We start from the raw sequence: 13,953 nt of genomic DNA on the forward strand, positions 1-13,953 counted from the left end.
AATGAGCTGCCAGAGGAGGTGGTGGAGGCAGGAAACAGTAACAACATTGAGGAAGCATCTGGACAGGCACAGAGGGATATGGAATTATGTAGGAAAGTAGGATTAGTCAGCAAAACTAAAGAGCTGACTGTTGACTTCAGGAAGGGGAAGGAGGGCGAACATAGCGCCAGTCTTCACTAGAGGATCAGCAGTGGAGAGCGTCAGCAGCTTTAAGTTCCTGGGCATTAACATATTGGCCCACCACATAGATGCAATCACAAGAAAAGCACGCCAGTGTCTTTACATTCTTAGGAGGTTAAGGAGGTTCGGTTTGTCACCAAACACTCTAACAAACTTCTGCAGATGTACCATTGAAAGTACCCTGACTGGTTGTATCATGATCTGGGATTGCAATTCGAATGTGCAGGAATGTAAGAAGCAGCAGAGAGTAGTGGACTCAGCCCAATACATCACGGGCACATCCCTCCCCACCACTGGTAGCATCTACAGGAGGCACTGCCTCAAGAAGGCAACATCCACTATCAAAGATCCCCACCATCCAGGCCATGCCATCTTTTTGCAGCTACCGTCGGGCAGGAGGTGCAGAAGCCTGAAGTCCCACACCACCAGGTTCAAGAACAGCTACTTCCCTTCAACCATTCGGTTCTCGAACTAACTGACACAACCCTAATCACCACTACAGTTTAGCAACACTGTGACCTCTCTGAGCACTTTGCACTGAAATGGACTTTTTTTTTGTTTTTATAACTGTGTTCTTTCTTGTAAAAGTTGTGTATATTTTATGTTTAATTTATGTTTTTCTTGTGAATGATGCTTATTTGCTGCTTACGGGTGTGTTATTATGTAGTTATAATAAAGAACCACAGTTCCCAGCAGGCAATGCAAGGGGCCACATGAGGGAACAGGAAGTGGCTGGTAAGAGCGGGAAAAAACAGCCAGCCTGTCGCAAGTCTGTTGCAGCCTGTTGTTTTGTTTTAATAAATGTTCAGATGTTAAACCCACGCCAAGTTTGTCTCGTGATGAAGAACAAACCTAACAATGGGCAGGCACAGTAGTGTAGCAGTTAGCGCAACCCTATTACAGCGCCAGCGATGTGGGTTCAATTCCGGCCACAGTCTGTAAGGAGTTTGTACGTTCTTCCTGTGTCTGCGTGGGTTTCCTCCGGGTGCTCCGGTTTCCTCCCATGTTCCAAAGACGTACGGGTTAGGAAGTTGTCGGCATGCTATGTTGGCACCGGAAGCGTGACGACACTTGCGGGCTGCCCCCAGAACACTCTACGCAAAGATGCATTTCACTGTGTATTTCGATGTACATGTGACTAATAAAGATATCTTAATCTTAAATCTTATATGATGCTATGTGCCTGTGATGCTGCTGCAAGTAAGTTTTTCATTGCACCTGTCCACACATGTACTTGTGCATATGACAATAAACTTGACTTCGAGTATAGATAGTCGGCATAGGCATGATGGGCCAAAGGGCCTGTTTCTACACTGATCAAATCTATGACTCTAATAAATGCTGGCCATCCAGCGACATCAGTGAGCGACCACATAAAAAAATACCAGCCTTATTCATGCAATAAATGTGTTGCCTACTTGTTCCTTGTCACTGTTCTCAACTGACTGTACCACTGTTCCTACATTTTCAGAGAGAGCTGATGATGGTGTTGTGAAATATTAATGGGACAACTATGAAAACACAGTTTAATGTACGTAAATTGCCAGCGACTTGCACCCAGAAGATCATGCCTACAATCTGATAAAGTGTTTATGTTACTCTTTCGGAATCAGCAGAGGAGCCTGTCTGATGGCTCAGCGGATTAAGGCAGTGAGTTATTAAACCAAATAGCTCTCAGTTCACACACTGTCCTGTACTGATGGAGCTAATCCCTGTCAAAGCTACTGCAATGGTGTTAGAAATGCCCTCAGCTCTCTTGGGATAGTGAGGAGCGTAAGGTTGGGGGGGGAGGGGTTGGGGTGGGGGAGGTGGGAAGCAGGAGGGCAGGGAAAGAGGCGCGAGGATAACAGATCAAAATCCTACAGCCGATCAGCAACTGTTGCTAGATGCTCATACTTGGGGATGTCAGGCGTCGCTCCTTATGCAACACCCTGCCTGTTAAACAGTCTGCTTTTACCTTCCTGGTTTGTTTGCCAAATACCTATGAGAGCAAGGTGGCAGATGGTACCTGTACCAACATTAACAACAGAACAAGAAAGAGAATGACTGTGTTTTTATTTAAAGGCACAGATTTTAATATTTTATTAGTGCTGTGTGTGTGTGTGTGTGTGTGTGTGTGTGTATATGTGTGGGGGGGATGGGGGTGGGGTAGAGTGCAGCAGTGGTTATATGTAAATAAAGGCAGATGACACATAGCCATTAGTCAAACATGGCATAGTACAGCCCCCCACACAGAGCCTGCTGATAGATGCAGAGTTCTGCTGCAGCTCCTCTACCCTGCCACTGTGCAACCCAATCTGCTGATTGACAGCAGGATTATCCAAGGACGGATGAGCTCGTTGGGAGCAGTTTGTCTCAGCCAGCCAATCATTGGGTGTCTGATGGGAGGGATCTGCTGTACAGAGCTGGGCTGTGCTGAATAGTGTCTGGAGAAAGAGACCTTGTCCATAAAACAATCTGATGCACTGGATTGTGAAGGGGAATCAAATAATACCGGCATTTAGTTTAGTGAGCTTTCTACCCTTTGTCTTGTTAAGTTGCCTTATTTGAAGCAACTATTTTAGTTTCAGCCACCCTATGATGGTTTAAAATCGTGCTGTTACCTGTTAATTTTTTGCTTTTTTTAAAAAATCAATTGGAATGTAGATATTTAAAGGGACACACAGCAGTTTTGTACCTGGCCTTTCCCAAGATGTAGGATATTTTTTGATGGATAATCTTGAAGAGGATGACTGATCTCCTTAAATGGTGAGTAACAACAGCCTTACTTATTATGTTTGACTATGAAATGCAGCATTTTCTCTCTCTCTATGCACAGCTTATGTGCAAGCCACATCCCTTGTTGCTAGGCCTCTGTGTTAAAAGGACTGCAGTTTCACATTGTAGGACTGTACCTGCAGGAGAAAGAATTAAAACATTTCTAGAGATTTTAAAATTCATAATACATTTTAATTCCTAGATATAGTATATTTTTTTCCCTTGCCTATTGTGAGACAGTAACTCCCACATATAGATTCACTTGCTTACTATGCACAAGCTCAGTTATTGCCTTCACACTCTTGTATTGAGACCTGGCAGTGTTCAACTATTGTATTTTTTTTCAACTACTGTATCATGAATGGGATTGACAGACTGCATCCTTCTACTGTAATGTCATAGAGTAAACTCTCCCCAGATTCAACCACCCACTTACATACTAGGGGCAATTTACAGTGGCTGTTTATACCACCAACCTGGGATTTGGGAGGAAACCCATGCGGTCACAGGTAGAACGTGCACACAGACAATGCTGGAGGTCAGGTTTGAACCTGAATTACTGGAGCTGTGAGGCAGCAGTATGAACGTTGCACTCCCCTGAGACCCGAAAGCAAGAAATGAGTTGCTGGCCCTCCTTGTCTGTCTGGCTCTGTGGAGACACAAGAGACTGTAGATACTGGAATCTGGAACAGCACACAAAAAGCTGGAGGAACTCAGCGGGTCAGACAGCATCTGTGGAGGGGAATGGACGGTCGAGGTCTCCGGTCGAGACCCTTCATCTGGACTGAAAGATAGAGGGGAGATGGCCAGTATAAACAGGTGGAGCAAGAGCTAGCACGTGATAGGTGGATCCAGGTGGGGGGGGGGAGATTGGTGCTCAGTGAAGCAGTTGCCCAGTTGTGTCAGGTCTCACCGATGTAGAGGGGGCCACATCAGGAATACCAGTCGCAATAAATATAGAGCTGGAGAATATGCACGTGACCGACTGCCTCACCTGGAAGGGCTGTTTAGGGCCCTGGATGGTGGTGAGGGAGGAGGTGTGGGGACAGGTGTTACAACTCTTACAGATACAGGGGAGAGTGCCTGGGGAGAGAGGGAGATGGGCGTGGAGGGATGACCAGACCCGGGAGTTGCGGAGAGAGCGATCCCTGTGGAAAGTAGAGAGGGGTGGCTGTGTGGGCGGCTGAACACATTGTGGGGGAGTTTCTCATGATGGGTCATGGTGCTGGATAATGAAAGCTGATGGAGAGCTGGCCATTATAGGCTAGTGTCACTCAGTTCTTCCCATTTTTAATAGAAATCAAGGTAGAGTCAAAGAGTGATACAGCACAAACAGGCCCTTCAGCCCAACTGGTCTATGCTGACCAAGATTCCTACACTCCTACACTCCAATGGAAAAAGTCCCAACCTATTCAATCTCTCCCTATAACTTAGTCCCTCAAGTCCCAGCAACATCCTTGTAAACCTCCTCTGCATGCTTTCCACCTTAATAGCATCTTTGCTGTAGCAAAGGTGACCAAAACTGAACACAATATTCCAAATACGGCCTCACCAACATCTTGTACAACTGTAACATGACATCCCAACTTATGTACTCAGTGCCCTGACTGATGAAGGCCAGTGTGCCAAAAGCCTTTTTCACCACCTTGTCGACCTGTGATGCCACTTTCGGGGAACCATGTACTTGTACTCCTAGGTCCCTCTGTTCTACCTCACTCCCCAGGGCGCTACCGTTCACTGTGAAAGTCCTACCCTCATTTATCTTCCCAAAATGCAACATTTCACACTTATACCTGTGGTTTGCAGCTGGGGGACAAAATGGAAGTAGTTCTTGCAGCCCCGTAATGGAAGGATTAAGCTAAGAGAGTGCAGGAGCCTCAATTTACAGCACAGTGGAGTGGAGGAGCAACCTCATGGTGCATACAGAGGTCAGTTCTCAGCAGCAACTGTAAAATAGAGCAAGCAATACTTGAAGGAAAAGAAAAACAAGCAGAGCAACAGGGAAAGAACTGTGAAATGGGACTAACTTGGTTGGTCTTACAGGAAGTCAACAGAGCTTTGATGGGCTGAATGGCCTCTTTCACTGGATTCATGGCTTAGAAAGTATTTAGCGTCGAAGAAGGTGCTGTGCAGAAAGGAAACCATGCTAACCGTGCAAGGTTCCTTGGGAAAGTGTGCAAAACGCTAGTGCACATGTGCCTCAGACATTGAGCATGATGGACTTGACCTTAGATGCAAAAAACCATACAAAGGCGCTTTCACCACTATCTCTGCTGTTGCTATGGGGATGAAGGTTGAGAGAAGACCAGAGTGAGTGGGGAGGAATGGTTTGGAGTCACAAAAGGAAGGGACAACATTAGTGGTCGGGATTTTGGCGGAAGCAATTGATGAGGTCAATTCCAGTGCAGCTTTACCCTGGGAACCTTGACAATGTTGTGTTGGGTACCTCCCGTTCAAGTTCTTCTTCTCTATATGACTTGTAAACAGCGTTGTGGCAAGTCATATATAGCTATTCCTTGACACCAGTAGAACTGTGTGGAGTAATATGTAGGCCATAGTTTGTGATGGTGCTAAAAGTCAATTAAAATTCATAAGATTTAATCTGTGTGCTCAAGTCTCCAATATTTGTTTGCTGAGATCATACTTGGTGAAGGAATAAGGTGAATACAGAGGCTGGCTTGATTCCCAGTTTCCTCTCTGCTGGCCACTCTCAGTCTCTACACTCACTTCGCTAATTGACTTCTGTGGACCTCTTGGAGGAGGAACATAGAGTCACAGAGCAATACAGCACGGATACAGGCCCTTCGGCCCAACCAGTCCATGCCCACCAGGGTGCCCACCCAGCTAGTCCCAATTTCCTGCAGTTGGCACATATCCTTCCAAGTCCCACCCTTCCATGTACCCATCCAAATGCTTCTTAAGTGATGCTATTTGTAGCTGCCTCAACCACTTCCTCTGGCAGCTCGTTCCATATACTCACCACCCTCTGCATGAAAAAAGTTGCCCCTCAGGTCCCTTTTAAATCTTTCCCCTCTCAACCTAAACCTACGCCCCCTAGTTTGGGCTCCCCTACCCTGGGGAAAAGACTGTTACCGTCCACCTTATCTATGCCTCATAATTCTAAACACTTCTATAAGGTTGCCCTTCATTCTCTGACATTCCCAAAGAATAAAGACCTAGCCTGGCCAACCTCTCCTATGACTCAGGCTCTTTAGACCTGAATAAGTCCTTTCTGCACTCTTTCCAGTTTAAAACACGTCTTCCCTATAACAGGGTGACCAAAACTCTACATAGTATCCAAGTGGGACCTCACCAATGAACAGAATAGAACAGAAAGAAATCGAAGCAGGAGCAGACCCCTCATGATATCCCCTCCAGTCAAGATCTTGACTGATCTTAACTTCAGTGCTACTTGTTGTGCACTAACCTCATATCCCTTGATTTCCTGAATATCTAAAAATCTGTCAATATCAGTTAAGAATATACTGAGATAAGTACGAGAGGACATGGCTCCTCTGAAAGGGGAAAGATTTAGGGGAACTTCTTCACTCAGAGATTGGTGGGAGTGTGGAACAAGCTGCCATCTGATGTGGTAACTGTGGGCTCACTCTTAAGTTTTAAGAATAAGTTGGATAGATATGTGGATGGGAGAGGTTCTGGAGGGGTTTATGATTGGGCGCAGGTCAATGGGACGAGCGGAATAAAGTTTCGGCAGACTAGAGGGCCGAATGCCTGTTTTCTGTGCTGTAGTGTTCTATGGTTCTAATATGTTTTTAAAGTTTTCAGGATCTGGCATCATTGACAAGACCAGCATTTATTGCCCATCCCCAGTTACTTTTAAGGAAGTAAAGGTGAGGTACCTTCTTGAACCAGGAGGTGCAAAAGGCTCCCACTGTCCTGTTAGATCAGGAGTGTCAAAATGAAGAATTGGTGATATATTTCCAAGTCAGGATGGTGCGTGATTGGAAGGAAACCTGCTGGTGCTGGTGTCTCTGAGCTCTTGCTGCCCTTGTGCTTCTTGGTAGTAGGAAGTCATGGATTTGGGAAGTGCTGTTGTAGGTACTTGTGGGTGAGAATCAACAATGAATTTTGTAAATGGTACCAGTGTGCACCAGTGGTAGAGGGAAGGAATGTTTAGGTGGTGGATGAGTGCCAATTAATTATTGATAATTGGTTTATTATTGTCACATGTACGGAGATACAGTGAAAAGCTTTTGTTCGCGTGCTGTCCAGATAGATCATTCCAGACATAAGTATGTCGAGGTAGTAAAAAGGAAAACAAAACAGAATGCAGAATAGTGTTACTGTTATAGAGAAAGTACAGTGCAGGTAGACAAATAAAGTGCAAGGGCCACAATGAGGTAGATTGGGAGCTCAAGAGTATGGACCTCTCATACTCTAAAAGATGGAGTATGACAGGTCCATACTCTTGATCTCCCAATAACCTCACTGTGAGATAGAAGCTGTCCTTAAGCCTGGTAGTACGTGCTGTCAAGCTTTTGTATCTTCTGCTCGATGGGAGGAGGGAGAAGAAAGAGTAACGAGGGTGTTAGGGGTCTTGATTACATTGGCTGCTTTCCCGAGGCAGCGGGAAGTGCAGACGGAGTCGATGGAGGGGAGGCTGGTTTGCGTGATGGACTGGGCTGTGTCCACAACTCTGCAGTTTCTTGCAGTCCTGGGCAGAGCAGCTGCCATACCAAGCTCTGATGCATCCAGGTAGGACGCTTTCTCTGGTGCACCTGCTTTGGCCTTGATACTTTTGTCTTCTTAAAAATTTTTGGCCCTGCACTTACCCAGGCAGATGGATAGTAATCCATTATGTTTCTGATTTGTGTCTTAGATGGTGGAAAGGCCTTGGTGTAACAGGAGGTGAGCTATATGCCACACGATACCAAACCTCTGACCCACATTTGTAGCCATGGTGTTTGTGTGGCTGGTCCAGTTGAGTTTCTGGTCAACAGTGACCTCCAGGATATTGATGGTAAGGGACTTGGCAATGGTAAATGTCTTGAATGTCAAGGGAAAGTGGTTAGATTCTCTCCTGTTGGAGATGGTGATTGCCTTGGTAATTTTGTGATGTTAATTGTACTTGGCACTGATCAGCCCATGCCTGGGTGTTGTCCAGGTCTTGCCGAATGCAGGGAAGGGCTGTTTCATTTGTTGAGGAGTTGCAAATGAATTTGAGGATTGTGCAACCATCAGTGAACATTTTGCAGTGATTGAGCCTCAAAAGCCCTCTTGGGTAGAGATTTGCAAGGTTTCATTATCCTCTGAGTGAAAATATTTCTTCTCATCTCAGTCTTGAAAGACCCCTTATCTTGAGACTGGGACCTCATGTACTAAATTTCCCAGCTAAGGGGAATCATCATTACCTGCTTCAGCCCTATGTATGTTTCAATGTGATCACCTCTCTTGTTGGATCGGTGCAGGGGGCCAAGGACAGAGAGGGAGTGCAATGGATAATTAGAGTCACAGTTGATTGGAAGCTTGGGGTCATGAACCACACTGAGGTGTCCTGAAAGTCAATCACTCAACCTTTACTTAGTTTACCTGTTGGAGAGGAGACCACATCATGAGCACTGTTGAAAAAACAAGTAACAAGTACTGCAGCACCTAGAACATAGAACATAGAAAAACTACAGTACAATTCAGGCCGTGCCGAACATGTCCCTACCCTAGAAATTACTAGGCTTACCCATAGCCCTCTATTATAGAACATAGAAAAATGAATGCTTGGGTCCCTGGACACTGGGAAGGGAGGAGGTATGTTGTATATTATACAGTTGCATGAAAAAGTACAGGGAAAGGGATGTGTCTACACTGGAGACGGAAGAGTAAGTCCCTTATTGAAGATCACTTAAACAGATGACCTGCTGATTACCATGCTGCTGTGTGCAATTTAGTTAGCACTTCCTGCGTTACAATAGTGTCCACAGTTCAAAAATAATTGCAAAAATAATTGACACATGCTAGAGTCATGAAAGCCGCTATATAATTGCAGTGGTTCAAAACCTCTACTGAGGAGCCTGCAGTTCCCTTAGTGTTAGGTTTTTCACACAGCCAGAGTCTCAGCTGATCTTTGGATTATCGGTTCCATTCACTTAACGTAACAGTGGCACACCTAAATAACTCAGTGAGAGAAGATATATGGCACTACGTATTGGTATTGGTTTATTATTGTCACTTGTACCGAGGTGGAGTGAAAAACTTGTCTTGCATACCGATTGTACAGGTCAATTCATTACACAGTGCAGTTACATTGGGTTAGTACAGAGTGCATTGAGGTCGTACAGGTAAAAACAATAACAGTACAAAGTAAAGTGTCACAGCTACAGAGGAAGTGCAGTGCAGGTAGACAATAAGGTGCAAGGTCACAACAAGGTAGATTGTGAGGTCAAGAGGCCATCTCATCGTATAAGGAAACCGTTCAATAGTTTTATCTCAGTGGGATAGAAGCTGTCCTTGAGCCTGGTGGTACTTGCCCTCAGGCTCCTGTATCTTCTGCCTGATAGGAGAGAAGAGAGAATGACCCAGGTGGGTGGGGTCTTTGATTATGTTGGCTGCTTTGCCAAGGCAGCGAGAGGTATAGACAGAGTCCATGGAGGGGAGGCTGGCTTCCATGACGCTCTGGGCTGTGTCCACAGCTCTCTGCAGTTTCTTGCAGTCCTGGGCAGAGCAGTTACCGTACCAAGCTGTGATGCATCCAGATAGGATGCTTTCTATGGTGCATTGATAAAAGTTGGTGAGCATCAAAGGGGACATACCGAATTTCTCTAGCCTCCTGAGAAAGTAGAGGTGCGGCATATGGCTCATGGGATGCTTCTGCACTGCTTGTGTCTGGACTGAGAGCTGTCTGTGCTTGCTCCCTGACACACTGGCCACATGCACCATAGTGAAGCATAAGGAATTCCTTTTATGCAGCACTTAATTTGTCACGAGACTCTGCAACTGTGATCCTGGCTTATTCTGAAATGTTGGGCCGATTGATGATGGTGGTTACCGAGTCTCCAGGAAAGTGATGTCAGCTCCCTCCATGTGTGCCCATGCACACGTTCCAGACATCCCTGCCTGCACACTGCGGCGCAGGAACACGGAATGCGCTGGAGGTCAGCTGCACATGTACCTGACCTCCCTCTTCACCCCTGAACTGAGAACCGGATACACCTTTTCTGGACCCTCAGCTTTTTAGTCTGATTCCATACGTTTGAAAGGCATTACTGATCTTCACCATAAAGATAAATTGTTTTGTGTTTTACTTTCTTAATACAAATTTTTAAGTTTAATTTATGTCTTTCTTGTGAAGTTGCTTATCTGATGCTATGTGCCCGTGATGTTGCTGCAAGTAAGTTTTTCATTGCACCTGTGCATACATGTACTTGTGCATATGACAATACACTCGACTTTGCCTTAAATTGAATGTATTTTTAAATTATTAATTTTATTAATTTCAATTAGTTACATTTTGTTCTAAATGCCTCTTTTCATACAGAGGTAATGAAAAGGCTTTTGACAGCTCAAGCTGTCAGAAAGTTGTCAGGGTGGTAGTAGGCAGGGCCTGGGCTTTTGCCTCCTGCGGCCTAGTTGCCGCTCACAGACCCAGACCGCCCCACCTTGTAAAACGACTACAGCAATGAGGCTGGCAGGGTGCTGGGAGCTTCGTGGCTGCAGACGGTATCCATCCTGTGACAGGTGAAGATGAGGCAGGTACAGCACAATCTGGACCATTGGATGAAGCGAGGTGATAATGATAAGTTAGAGGGAGTCTGAGTCCTGGAGGCCTGTCATATCGAGGGAACCCTTAACCTTCCTCAATGGGTGAACGAATTTTGCCTGCTACCTCACTTTCCAAACAATTCCATGACGGATGCAGGAAAGTTTCCTCAATGGATGAAGGATCTCAACCCGAAGCGTTGACTGTCCATTTCCCTCCATGGATGCTGCCTGACCCGCTGAGTTCCTCCAGCTCCTCTTGTGCATTGCTCCAAGTTTCCTCGATATTTGACACAGAGAAGCAGTTTTCTGTATCAGCGATCATTTCTAGGTCAATCAATACCCATCAAGAAAAGAAGGTTTATGTACATACTTACAATAAATGCATCATTTCCATCAGAATATTTTACAAAATTCAATTTCAACTTACCATTCTTGTCCAGGTTGCACTCTGGCCCCTGCAGTGCTCACCAGTCCTGGAACGTCTGCTGAAAGTCTGTTGGCACCATGCGCTCCCTCTTTAGAACATAGAACATAGAAAACCTACAGCACAATACAGGCCCTTCGGCCCACAAAGCTGTGCCGAACATGTCCTTAGAAATTACTAGGCTTCCCCATAGCCCTCTATTTTTCTAAACTCCATGTACCTATCCAAAAGTCTCAAAAGACCCTATCGTATCTGCCTCCACCACCGTGGCCAGCAGCCCATTCCATGCACTCACCACTCTCTGAGTAAAAAACTTATCCCTGACATCTCCTCTGTACCTACTCCCCAGCAGCTTAAACCTGTGTCCTCTTGTGGCAACCGTTTCAGCCCTGGGAAAAAGCCTCTGACTATCCACACGATCAATGCCTCTCATTATCTTATACACCTCTATCAGGTCACCTCTCATCCTCTGTTGCTCCAAGGAGAAAAGGCCAAGTTCACTCAACCTGTTTTCATAAGGCATGCTCCCCAATCCAGGCAACATCCTTGTAAATCTCATCTGCATCCTTTCACTCAACCTGTTTTCATAAGGCATGCTCCCCAATCCAGGCAACATCCTTGTAAATCTCATCTGCATCCTTTCTATGGCTTCCACATCCTTCCTGTAGTGAGGTGACCAGAACTAAGCACAGTACTCCAAATGGGGTCTGACCAGCTGCAACATTACCTCTCGGCTCCTAGGGGAACGTGGGCATGAATGTATCCTGGGAAGGGTGCCATGCAGTTCGCTTAGGTGGAACCCTCAACAGCCCGCTGCCTGGACATGTGAATGACTACTTTCAAGAACTAGAACTGGAGGGCATAGGTTTAAGCTGAGAGGGGACTGATTTAATATGAACTTGAGGAGCAATTTTTTTTACACAGAGGGTGGTACGAATATGGAATGAGCTGCGTGAGGAAGTGGTTGAGGCAGATGTAATAACAACTTTTAAAAGACACTTGGACAAGGTACATGGGTAGGAAAGGTTTAGAGGGATATGGGCCTGGCTTAGGTGGGAATCTTGGTCGGCATGGACCAGTTGGGGCGAAGGGCCTGTTTCCGTGCTGTATGACTCTATGACTCACCATTTAACAAAAACTAGACTTGTTCACCAAAATGGATGACCTCATATTTTTCCACATTACAATCGAACTGCCATGTCCTCACTCACTCAGCTTGTTCGTACCCACTGAAGTCTCTTTACACATTCCATGTGCCTGAGTATCAGCAAACTTGGAATTATGACGTCCGGTCGCCTCAACCAAATCGTTGGTGTAGATTGTGAAAAGCTGGGACCCAGGTACGATCACTGGGATACTCCATCAGGTTGATACCTGTCAATCTGAGAAGGATCCGTTTCTTCCCAACATTTATTTTCAGTCCGATAAACAATTCTGTGCCCATGTCAGTATATTACCCCTGATTCTATCTTCTATAACCTTCTTGATCAACCCCCTATGTGGGATTTTATTAAACACTAGAAGAATTATAGTAAATTAGTTAAACATAATTTTCTTTTCATTAATCTTTGTTGACTCTGTTCAATCATGTTCCTGGGCGTCAATATCTCAGGGGACCTATCTTGGGCCCAATGCATTGATGCAATCATGAAGAAGGCATGCCAGCGACTTTACTTCGTTAGGAGCTTGAGATTTGGTATGGCACCAAAGACTCTTGCAAATTTCTACAGACGTACAGTGGAGAGCATTCTGACTGGTTGCATCATTGTCTGGTATGGTGGCTCCAATGTGCAGGATCGAAAGAGGCTGCAGAAGGTTGTGGACCCAGCCAGCTCCATCATGGGCTCAACCCTCCTCACCATCAAGGACATCATTAAGAGGTGGTTCCTCAAGAAGGCAGCATCCATCATTAAGAACCCTCACCACCTGGGACATGCCCTCTTCTCCTTTCTACCATTGGGGAAGAGGTACAGGAGCCTGAAGACCCACACTCAATGTTTCAGGAACAGCTTCTTCCCCTCCGCCATCAGGTTTCTGAATGGTCCATGAACCCATGAACACTACCTTGTTATTCCTCTTTTGCACTATTTATTTATTTTTGTAACTGATAGTAATTTTTATGTCTTTATGTCTTGCACTATACTGCTGCCGCAAAACAACAAATTTCTGTTTTTGTCTCTTGTGTCTCCTGAATGTGCTCATTCTTTTTCCCAGGGAAAGGAATCCAAAACTAGAGGGCACAGGTTTAAGGTGAGAGGGAAAAGATTTAAAAGGGACCTGAGGGGGAACTTGTTGACGCAGAGAGTGGTGCATACGTGGAATGAGCTATCAACGAGTGGTTGAGGCAGGTACAGTAACAACATTTGAAAGGCACTTGGACAGGTACATAGATGGGAAAGGGAGATGGGCCAGACATGGACAAATGGGACTAGCTTAGATGTGCATCTTGGTCAGCATGGACGAGTCGGGCTGAAGGACTTATTTCCGTGCTGTCTTTCTCTACAACTCTATAACTCAGCAACTTCTCTAGTACTATTGTTCGAATTATACATGGTCCCTTCAGTTTCTCATTCTCACTAGACTCTTGAGTCTCTAACATATCTGGCAGGTTTTGCTGTCTCCTTCCGCAAAGTAATTGTTTAATTCCTTTGCCATTTCCTTGTTCCCCATTTTAAATTCTCCTGCCACTCTCTGCAAGGGGCCACATTTGTTCTTGCTCGTCTTTCCCTTTTCATGCATCTATAAAAGCTCTTATAGTCTGTTTTTAATGATTCTCACCTGTCTCCTCTCATATTTTATCTTGCCTTTATTAATTTCTTAGTTCTCCTTTCCTGTGTTCTAAATGTACCCAATCCTCAGGCCTACTGTTATTTTTGGCA

The 13,953-nt window shown here is 45.3% G+C and overlaps 1 protein-coding gene across 2 annotated transcripts in view; it reads left to right on the top strand.

Annotated features, from left to right (window-relative positions):
• The first annotated feature begins 2,593 nt into the window (after positions 1 to 2,593).
• Positions 2,594 to 13,953, top strand: part of si:ch211-161c3.5 (uncharacterized protein C3orf18) — a 65,811-nt gene continuing 54,451 nt past the window's right edge. For both annotated transcript variants that reach the window (XM_052019097.1, XM_052019098.1), the window contains exon 1: positions 2,594 to 2,928. The gene's annotated coding sequence lies outside the window, so the exon portion shown is untranslated. The remainder of the gene's footprint in view (positions 2,929 to 13,953) is intronic.

The sequence above is a fragment of the Pristis pectinata genome, chromosome 6 (assembly GCF_009764475.1).
Source record: "Pristis pectinata isolate sPriPec2 chromosome 6, sPriPec2.1.pri, whole genome shotgun sequence".
In the NCBI taxonomy this organism is placed as follows: domain Eukaryota; kingdom Metazoa; phylum Chordata; class Chondrichthyes; order Rhinopristiformes; family Pristidae; genus Pristis; species Pristis pectinata.